At 50.4% G+C, this 10,000-nt stretch overlaps 1 protein-coding gene across 4 annotated transcripts in view; it reads right to left on the bottom strand.

Moving 5' to 3' along the window:
* Window positions 1–10,000, bottom strand: part of smap1 (small ArfGAP 1) — a 111,864-nt gene that overhangs the window by 87,331 nt on the left and 14,533 nt on the right. The window lies entirely within an intron of this gene.

The following is a 10,000-nucleotide window of genomic DNA, read 5'->3' as shown; positions in this document are numbered from 1 at the left end:
GCTATAAACTCGGTAGCGGTAGTTCGTTTTTTTACTAGTGGCAACGGTTGCTAAGGAAAGAAGAGTCCACAGTGCCCTAAAAGTGGGCTCAAATTGTTGAAGATGGTAAATAAAATATGTGGATTTACAAGAAAACCAAGTCATTTCTATGGACCTGTCGCTCAAGGGCTAAGGACAGTAATGTTCTAGAACTAGTCCTGGGTTCTAAACTCTGGCGTCTCCTGACCCGTCAGACGCCACCAGTGGGTGTTGGTCTCCTCGATCCTTTCCTTCATAAGTCAACCCCTGCTCTCCTCCTGTCTGGCGTCCCCTGTCTCTGCCTGTAGCAGTCTTTAGCTTTGGCAGAAGTCTATGCTTGTGGAAATCCTCTCCTGTGGCAGAGCTGGCTCGGGGCTCGCTTGCCCACCAACCCAACGGAAACACCCGGAAGCGGGGTGGGCAGATTGGACTGTGTACAGAGCAAAGCTACCCTCTCATCTCGCTGGTGGGCTCAGACATTGGACACACACAACCACACAGACATGGACACATAAATACACACACACACACACAGACACCAACATGCTCCACCCGCACAGACGGACATACACACACACACACACAAATACAGACACCAACATGCTCTGCGCGTGCACACACACACAGAGAGAGAGAGAGCTGCAGCTCAGTCTCTCTACATCAACCCCCTCCCGTCCCCACCCTAGCGCCCCTCCCTCATAACTCATGTGTGGAGCTGCATGATTAGGCAGGATATTAATGGATATCTCCAGTTTGTTCTCCGCCAGCCAACAAAAGAGAGGGACACGACACGCACAGAACAGCCCTGATTATAACCGGCTAGGAGAAGGAGCAGAGAGGAGAAAGAGAAGGAGAGAAGAGACAATTAGAGTAGGATGAGAGGGGAGACAGAGAGAGGAAGATGGAAGAGAGAGAGAGAGAGAGAGAGAGAGAAGGGAGAGGAGAAAACAGAGGACAAGGAGCGAAGAGGGAGGGAAGGACAAGGAGAGCCATGACACATAAAACCCACCGACTTGTGAGAGCAGCTTTTCTTTCTTTCTTTCTTTCTTTCTTTCTTTCTTTTTCTCCCACTCTTGTTTTTAATTTGGGGGAAGCACCTCATCAGTTCCCCCTGCTACCCAAGCCATTACTCGCCTGACTGATCAGAAGACCACAACTGGTCTGTGTGTGTGTGTGTGTGTGTGTGTGTGTGTGTGTGTGTGTGTGTCCGTGTGTGTGTCCGTGTGTGTGTGTGTGTGTGTGTGAGAGAGAGTGAGAGTGCGTAAGAGTGTGTGAGTGAGAAAGTGCACCAGGTAGCCCCCCCCCAAAAAGAGATTTATCAAGCCAATATAAGATGCCCACTGAAGTGTGTCTCTCTGCGTCACAAGACGGTTTACCTGGAGCACAGCGCTTTATTGCCACAATTATAAAAGGGTCAAGTCGTCTCGCGCTGGAGCCCCCGTCTGACAGATTGGAGGAGGAGGGAGGAGGGGGGCGGGGGAGGGGGAGGGGGGAGCACCGATCCTAGGCTAGGCTCCTCCTCCTCTCCCCCTCCTCCTGTATTGATACTCTTCTGATCTAACGTCCTCTTGAGTGAGGAGCTGGGCGGTGTGGTTGGCCTAGCCCTAACAAGGAGGAGCCTCCTTTCTCCTTCCAGGTTAGATGACAGGAGGACGATGTTGTCATGTCATGTCATGACCGCCCAGAGATTGGTGAGCGTTTGAGTGTGTAAGAAAAAGTGAGTATGGGTAAACGCGTGGCTATGTTTGGGAGTCCTTGTCCTACTTCAGAAGCGCCTCTGAGGCTGTGTGAACTTCAGACAACCTCCGGCGGTTGGCAACGAAGACCGGGCGCTTCTCAATCTTGGCACACACACACACACACACACACACACACACACACACACACAGCTGTTGGCAGCAGATGTCCACAGCTGCGGGTCAGTACCGTGGTGGTCCCGCTCAGACGGGGGTGGGGGTGGGGGGGGTTCGTTAATGAGCCGGCGCCTAGCGACGGGGCCACTCCTAGCCAGAGACCAGCTTAACAAGCAGCTAGTGAGCAACCCTAAAGTCACACACTATCTGACGAACCCGAGAGAGCCACGGTTAACGGGGACACTCGGCAACAATGGGCTTCTTAATGAGAAGACATCTACAGACGGATTTAAATGCTGAAGCAGTGCCTTACATCAGACAGAGTACAGAGTCAGTGAAAGGCATGCACAAGGGAGAGAGAGAGAGAAAGACAAGGGGAAAAGATGAAAGGGAGAAGAGATAGTGGGTATCGAAGAGAATTTTTTTTTGCAAAAACCACAAAAATGGTGAAGAGGAGGAAAAAAGAGAGCTAAGAGAATGTGTGTGCATCAGGAAGTGTGTGTGTGTGTGTGTGTGTGTGTGTGTGGGCAAGGGTATGGGGTAAGGAGAGAGAGGAGGAACCGTGTGCGTGTGCGTGTGTGTGCGCGTGTGTGTGTGTGTGTGTGTGTGTGTGTGTGTGTGTGTGTGTGTGTGTTGTATGGTGGCCAGATTGAAGTGGCCCAGTACTGTTTGTGCTGCACGGGCTGTTACAGCTGGGGAGGCAGATAACGTAAAGTGCCATCCACATCACTCTCTCTCCTCTTCTTTCTCTCTCCCCCCTCTCTCTCTCTCGCTCATCTCTTTTTCCCCCCTTTCCTCCTCTCCATTTCACTTTCTCGCTCACTCTCTCCCTTATTTAGCTCCTTTTTCTCTCTCCTCCTCCTCCCCCTCTCCCTCCCTCCCTCTCTCTCTCTCCGTCCACTGCTTCTTCCCCTGCAGTCCCTGAGCCAGCCATATTCTCAGTGAGCCCCTGCTTTAAAACTCAATTAAAACCCAGTTGGAATAAATCATTCACAACCTTTAAACTCAGCAGACAGAGCTCGGCTAGGCCTCAGGGTGTGTGTGTCTCTGTGTGTGTGTGTGTGTGTGTGTGTGTGTGTGTGTGTGTCTGTCTGTGTGTGTGTGTGTGTGTGTGTGTGTGTGTGTGTAAGTGAGTGAGTCATTTACAGTTTGGCTTCTAGTTTGTACCAGTTTTTCCAAAGAGCCGTGAACAAAACACAAACCTAGCTATTCTATAGTGTGTTCCTTTGCAACTATGGCAACAAAAAGTGGCCACCTAGTATGGTCTCTGCCCTCGGTCTACACACACACACACTCACAAACACATACACAGAGATGTGGACAGTGAGGCTCGCACACACACACACACACACACACACACACACACACAGAGATGTGGACAGTGAGGCTCGCACACACACACACACACACTCACAAACACACACACACACAGAGATGTGGACAGTGAGGCTCGCACACACACACACACACACTCACAAACACACACACAGAGATGTGGACAGTGAGGCGCACACACACACACACACACACACACACACACACACACACACACACACACAAAGGAGCTTTGTGGCACCTGCCGTGTTCTTTGGAGACGGCCCTGCGTGTCTCTGTCAATGTCAGGGCAGATCTACACACCGAACGTTTGTCAAAATAAACAATCATGTCCTCTCTCTCTCCCATCACTCCCCTCGGCTAGACCAGTAACCATGGAGACGGAGGGCTCTCTGCCCTCACAGCTCTGTGTGTGTGTGTGTGTGTGTGTGTGTGTGTGTGTGTGTGTGTGTGTGTGTGTGTGTGTGTGTGGGGTGGAACTGCAGTGGGACAGACAGCAGAGAAAAGCAAACTTGAAAGCGAGTCTGTGAGGAGTACAGCTGCAAATAGGCTCAGTGCATTTTTGTCCTTGAGGACTTACTTTAGTGTCTGTCTGAGAGGGTCACTGTGTGTGTGTGTGTGTGTGTGTGTGTGTGTGTGTGTGTGTGTGTGTGAATAATCGGGGATGAGCATGGAGTGAGCCTAGTGTCCTATGAGGAGACTTTTCTGTGTGTATGTGAGCACGAACGTGTAAGAGTGAGTGTGACCATTTATGACTTTCTGTGTGTGTGTGTGTGTGTGTGTGTGTGTGTGTGTTACTGGAGCCCCTGTGTGTTGACCGACTTTGATGGCTGCCCGTGGTTTGGCCCTGTGTGAGTCTCAGGGCCCCTACACAGCTGCCCTCTGCACTGCCTGCCATTCCATTAGAAGCTGATTAGGACCCGCTCTCCTCCAACAGGCTCCTCTGAGGACCACCATGCCATTGGTGTGGGACACACACACACACACACACACTCCCCCAATGTCTCATTCGCATCACATTCTCTAACTAATACACAATAATTGTTATACCCTTGATTAAAATGTACTTCAAACATACGCATTAACACTCTCCCTTATTCTCTGTATTCTCTCACACACACACACACACCTCCCAACCCCTCTCATTGTCATTCCCTCTCCCAACCTCTTGATCTCAGACAGAGACACACTCTCTCTTCTGCGCAAGCTCACACACACACACAGTCTACTTTCACACACTTACTTGACCTCACCCACCTCTCTCTTCCTCTCTCTGTATAACACGCCATTAATAATGCATGGTGATGAAGTGTTAAAGATGATTACAGCGGGCATAATCACAAACAGGAGACGGACAGCCACGGAAGAAATGAAAGAGAAAGAGAGAATGGAGGACGAGAGGAGAGGAGAAGAGAAGATGATGATGGTGATGATGAAAGGAGAGCTATGCTGTGTGCAGTAATGAAGGATTCTAATAAGGGAGCAGTACGCTACTATCAAGGGCACATCGGACACATAGCAGAAAAAGTGAAAGATTGTGTGTGTGTGTGTGTGTGTGTGTGTGTGTGTGTGTGTGTGTGTGTGTGTGTGTGGAGAGAAAGACAAAGTTAGAGAGCGGTAAAAGTTTGAGAGAGAGTGGCTCTGTTAATGAGAGAGAAAGTGTGTGTGTGTGTGTGTGTGTGTGTGTGTGTGTGTGTGTGTGTGTGTGTGTGTGTGTGAGTGTGTGAGAGAGAGAGAGAGAGTCAGTCAGTGAGTGAGACTGTGTATGTGAGAGAGAAGCAAGTGTGTATTGTGGCATCACGAGGGGACGTGTGGTAGAGGGGCGTTATGTTCCTCTCCCGGAATGGCTACCACGCCACAAGATGGCTGCCGGGAAAACTACATCTCCCAGAATGCACTTCTCAGACAGGTGCAAATGCCTCAGCCCTCTGATTGAAGCTGGAGCTCAGGTGTGGGAGAGGGAGAGAACAAAGGAGCAGAGACACACACCAAGCGAGGGGCATCGTACGTGGCACAAATTAAGTTCGGTGTCTGATGAACTTTGAGTTAAGTTAGGAGCAACTTTTTGAAGCCTATGTTTTGCCTTTGGAGAACTTTATTGTTTTGCTTCCTGAAGTACTTTTTGTTGGTTAATAAACCGGACTATTCGTTGAAAAGCACTTTTGCCTGCTCTGTCCTGTTGTTTACGCACTGCCCTACACCTTGCTCAGTGGTGAAAACCTCTCATGATACCACATGTGGTGGAGAATGCGGGCATAGGGCGTAGGTGCGAATAAGACGACTTCGTGGAACTTTTTTCAGGACTTCACACAGCTGAACCCAAAGCGAAATGGAGCAATTGTTGCAGGTTCTGGTGGAGGGCCAGAAGGCTCAACGGGAAATTAATGCGGCTTTGCTGCAACAACAAGCAAGGGCGAATCAACTTAAAGAGCAGGAGCTTCAACAAACAAAGTCATCACCACGGGCAAGTCATTTTATTTCTAAGTTAGGAGTGACGGATGATGTAGAAGCTTACCTCCATGCCTTCGAGGCCACAGCCGCTCGAGAGGGTTGGGCGAAGACACAATGGGTAGGACTTGTGGCTCCTTTTCTTTCAGGGGAGGCTCTTAAAGCCTTTCGGGATGTAGAAATGAGTGTTGGGCAGGACTATGACAAATTAAAGGAAGAGATACTGAGCCGCCAGGGCCTTACCAAGTTTAGTTTGGCTCAACGGTTCCATGAATGGACATTTCAAACAGGGGCAACCCCGCGTGCACAAATGCATGAGTTGACGAGAGTAGCAAACAGGTGGCTGGACCCTGGAAAAAACAGCCCAGCAGCCATTGTAGAGGTTCTTCTCATGGACCGATATCTAAGAGCCCTGCCGTTTGAGGCTAAAAAGGTGATCAGCCAGCAGAGGCTAACAACAACCATGCAGTTAGTAGAAGCTGTAGAACAGTATCAGGCATCCATGGATATGCTTCGTCTCACCCGGAAAGAACCAACAGCTACGGCTCCTGTTCGCCGGAGTGGATTTCGCCCAGGAGTTTTTCAACAGGGTAGCTCCCCTGCTAGCTCACAGAGAAGGGTGCTTACCCCGTTTCAACAGCAACAGGGATCCTCCAACCAGAACCTCGTCAGTGCTTCCGCCTGTGGCAAAGTAGGCCATATCTCGTGGCAGTGTGACAAGCCGGACGAGCCAATGCCCACAGCTGCGTCCTCAAACAGTCAGCAAAGCCAACTTTGCTGCTCTCCTTGGGGAAAGTGTGGACTGCAGACCAACCTGCCCTGTAACAGTAAATCAATGTGAGGTAGAAGCCTTGCTCGATTCGGGAAGTGCCCGAACACTAGTCCAGGAGTCCGTGCTGGAAGCATCACCTCTTGCCCAAGTGAACACGTTCCGGTCGTGTGTGTACATGGGACACTCGTGAATATCCAACTGCCAGGGTGAGGCTGAAAACTACCAAAGGCACATTCAATATTGAAGTGGGGGTAATCAAGTCCCTCCCTGTCCCCGTCCTGATCGGTCGAGATTGCCCAGCCTTTTCCATGCTGTGGAAAGAGGCAGAAAAGAGGCGTAAGCCCCGAGCCACGAAAACGTAGGTCTCTAGTCACCAAAGTTAATAAGTCATGGGTAAATCCTTCCAAGCCGTGGGATTCACCATCTGTTGTAGCTCAAGTTTTTGCAGCAGACTCCAGTGGTGGGATTCAGAACCGGAAGAGACGGCCGACTCCGAGCTTGCAACCCGGGCCAAGTGACGATGAGGCCGAGGACGGTTGAAGCGAAACCACCACTGAAAGGTCAGTTTGGAACAGCCCAAATACAGGACCCTACCCTAAATAATGCGCTTAAAAATGTCCAGGTTGTAGAGGGCACCCTGGTGGGACCTAGGCTAACCCTGTCGTTTCCCTCACTTTGCAGTCAAGAATGGGCTCTTGTATCAGGTCATTAAGTATCAGGATAAAGTTTTGGAGCAACTTCTGGTGCCAAACCTCACCGTTCCACGGTTATGCAGTTAGCTCATACGCACATTCTAGGGGCTCACTTTGGGGTGGAAAAAACCAAAGAGAGAATATTTACAGAGGTTTCTGTTTGGCCAGGTATTCACAGGGAGGTAGAAAATTTCTGTCGCAGTTGCCCAGAGTGCCAGGTCACCGCTCCAAAACCGAGGTACAAGAGTCCTCTCATTCCCTTACCCATCATAGAAACTCCTTTTGAAAAGGTGGGGCTGGATATTGTGGGTCCACTACCCAAGAGTGCTCGAGGCCATCAGTACATCCTTGTCCTGGTGGACTACGCAACCAGGTACCCAGAAGCCATTCCCCTTAGAAAGGCTAACGCTAGACAAATAGCAAATGAGCTATTCCTCTTCAGCACTAGGGTAGGGTTACCAAAAGAAATACTGACTGACCAAGGGAGTCCCTTTATGTCCCGGGTCATGAGGCAGTTGTGTGCTCTGCTGCGAGTGAAACAGGTCCGAACCTCCGTATACCATCCACAGACTGATGGGTTAGTGGAGAGGTTCAACAAAACTCTTAAAGCCATGCTTAGGAAGGCAGTCGGCCAAGACGGAAGAAACTGGGATCAGCTCATCCCCTACCTCCTGTTTGCAGTTAGGGAAGTCCCACAGTCCTCCACTGGGTTTTCACCCTTTGACCTTCTCTATTCCCACAAACCAAGGGGACTGCTGGACATAGCCAGAGAGACCTGGGAGGAACAACCATGTCCCCATAGGACAATGATTGAACATGTGACGGCAATGCGCAAACGAATGGCCGCTATATTTCCCATTGTGAAAGAGCACATGGAAAAAGCACAGAGAGATCAAAGGGCTGTGTATGACCGAACAGCCCAACCCAGGGAGTTCCAACCGGGGGACAGGGTCTTAGTTTGGTGCCCACGGTAGAATGCAAATTCTTGGCCACCTGGCAAGGACCATACGAAGTCGTTGAGAAGGTGGGGGAGGTTAATTATAAAGTACGACAACCCGGAAAGCGTAAAGGGGAGCAAATATACCATGTTAACCTCTTGAAGAAATGGCATGACAGAGAGACATTGTTTACTGGTTGTCCCCCAAAGGAGCCAGAAGATTTAGCCCGGGAAGTAGTGCATTTTGGCCCCGAACTTTCCCCTCACCAGCTACAGCAAGCAAAGGAGCTGGTAGACCGCAACCAAGATGTTTTCTCATCCCTCCCGGGCTGCACCCACCTGGTGGAGCATGAAGTACGCACCCAGGCAGGGAAAACGGTAAACCAAAGGCCGTATCGGGTACCAGAGGCCCGCAGGAAAGTGATCGAGGAAGAGGTAAGCAAGATGTTGAAATTGAATGTGATTGAAGAGTCCAAGAGTGCCTGGTCAAGCCCTATTGTCCTTGTGGCCAAGCCTGATAACACAGTACGTTTCTGTAATGACTTTAGAAAGCTGAATGCTGTGTCTGAATTTGATGCCTACCCCATGCCTCGTGTGGACGAGCTAATTGAAAGCCTGGGTAATGCCCGGTTCATAACCACTCTTGATCTTACAAAAGGCTATTGGCAGGTACCATTGGCAGCAGAGTCAAAGGAAAAGACAGCCTTCGCCACTCCGGGAGGTCTCTGGCAGTACCGGATGTTGCCTTTCGGTTTGTCCGGAGCCCCTGCGACCTTCCAACGCTTAATGGATCAGGTACTGAAACCTCATAAAGAATATGCTGCTGCGTATTTAGATGATGTGGTGATCCAGAGTCCTGATTGGGATAGTCACTTACCTCGGGTGGAGAAGGTCCTGGAGTCTATAAGAGAAGCAGGCTTGACGGCGAACCCCAAAAAATGCAAGCTGGCCTACAGTGAGACAAACTACCTGGGGTATACCATTGGCAGAGGCCTCGTCAAGCCGCAGGAGGCGAAACTTGATGCCATCCAGAAGTGGCCAAAACCGTTGACAAAGAAGCAGGTGAGATCATTTTTAGGCCTTGCAAATTATTACAGACGATTTATTCCTGATTTTGCTGGGATAGCTGCTCCTCTCACAGAACTGACCACAAAGAAGCACTCAAGGATGGTGAAGTGGAGCCCGGAAGCAGAAGAAGCCTTTGGCAATCTCAAGAGGGCCTTATGTTCAAAACCAGTCCTCATGGCTCCCAACTTCAGTAAGGAGTTTGTGGTCCAGGCAGATGCCTCTGAGGTGGGGCTGGGTGCTGTCCTGTCCCAGATCCATGAGGGTGAGGAACATCCAGTTCTTTATTTGAGTCGTAAACTGCTGCCAAGAGAGAGGAACTATGCCACGGTGGAGAAAGAAGGTCTAGCGATAAAGTGGGCTCTAGAAACACTCAGATACTACCTGTTGGGGAGGAGGTTCACTCTAGTAACGGATCATGCTCCATTACAGTGGATGGCCAAAAACAAAGAGTCTAACAGTAGGGTAACCCGGTGGTTTTTAGGGCTCCAACCTTTTAACTTCTCTGTCATTCACAGACCCGGTCGTACTCATGGAAACGCTGACGCACTGTCCCGCCGTGATGCCTTTTGGTCCTCATTCACCCTGCCGAGGACGTCAGGCCCGAGAGGAGGGATGTGTGGCATCACGAGGGGACGTGTGGTAGAGGGGCGTTATGTTCCTCTCCCGGAATGGCTACCACGCCACAAGATGGCTGCCGGGAAAACTACATCTCCCAGAATGCACTTCTCAGACAGGTGCAAATGCCTCAGCCCTCTGATTGAAGCTGGAGCTCAGGCTGGGGAGAGGAGAGAACAAAGGAGCAGAGACACACACCAGCGAGGGGCATCGTACGTGGCACAAATTAAGTTCGGTGTCTGATGAACTTTGAGTTAAGTTA

Source organism: Clupea harengus, chromosome 13 (genome assembly GCF_900700415.2).
Source record: "Clupea harengus chromosome 13, Ch_v2.0.2, whole genome shotgun sequence".
Taxonomy (NCBI): Eukaryota; Metazoa; Chordata; class Actinopteri; order Clupeiformes; family Clupeidae; genus Clupea; species Clupea harengus.
This window is presented reverse-complemented; position numbering and strand designations above follow the sequence as displayed.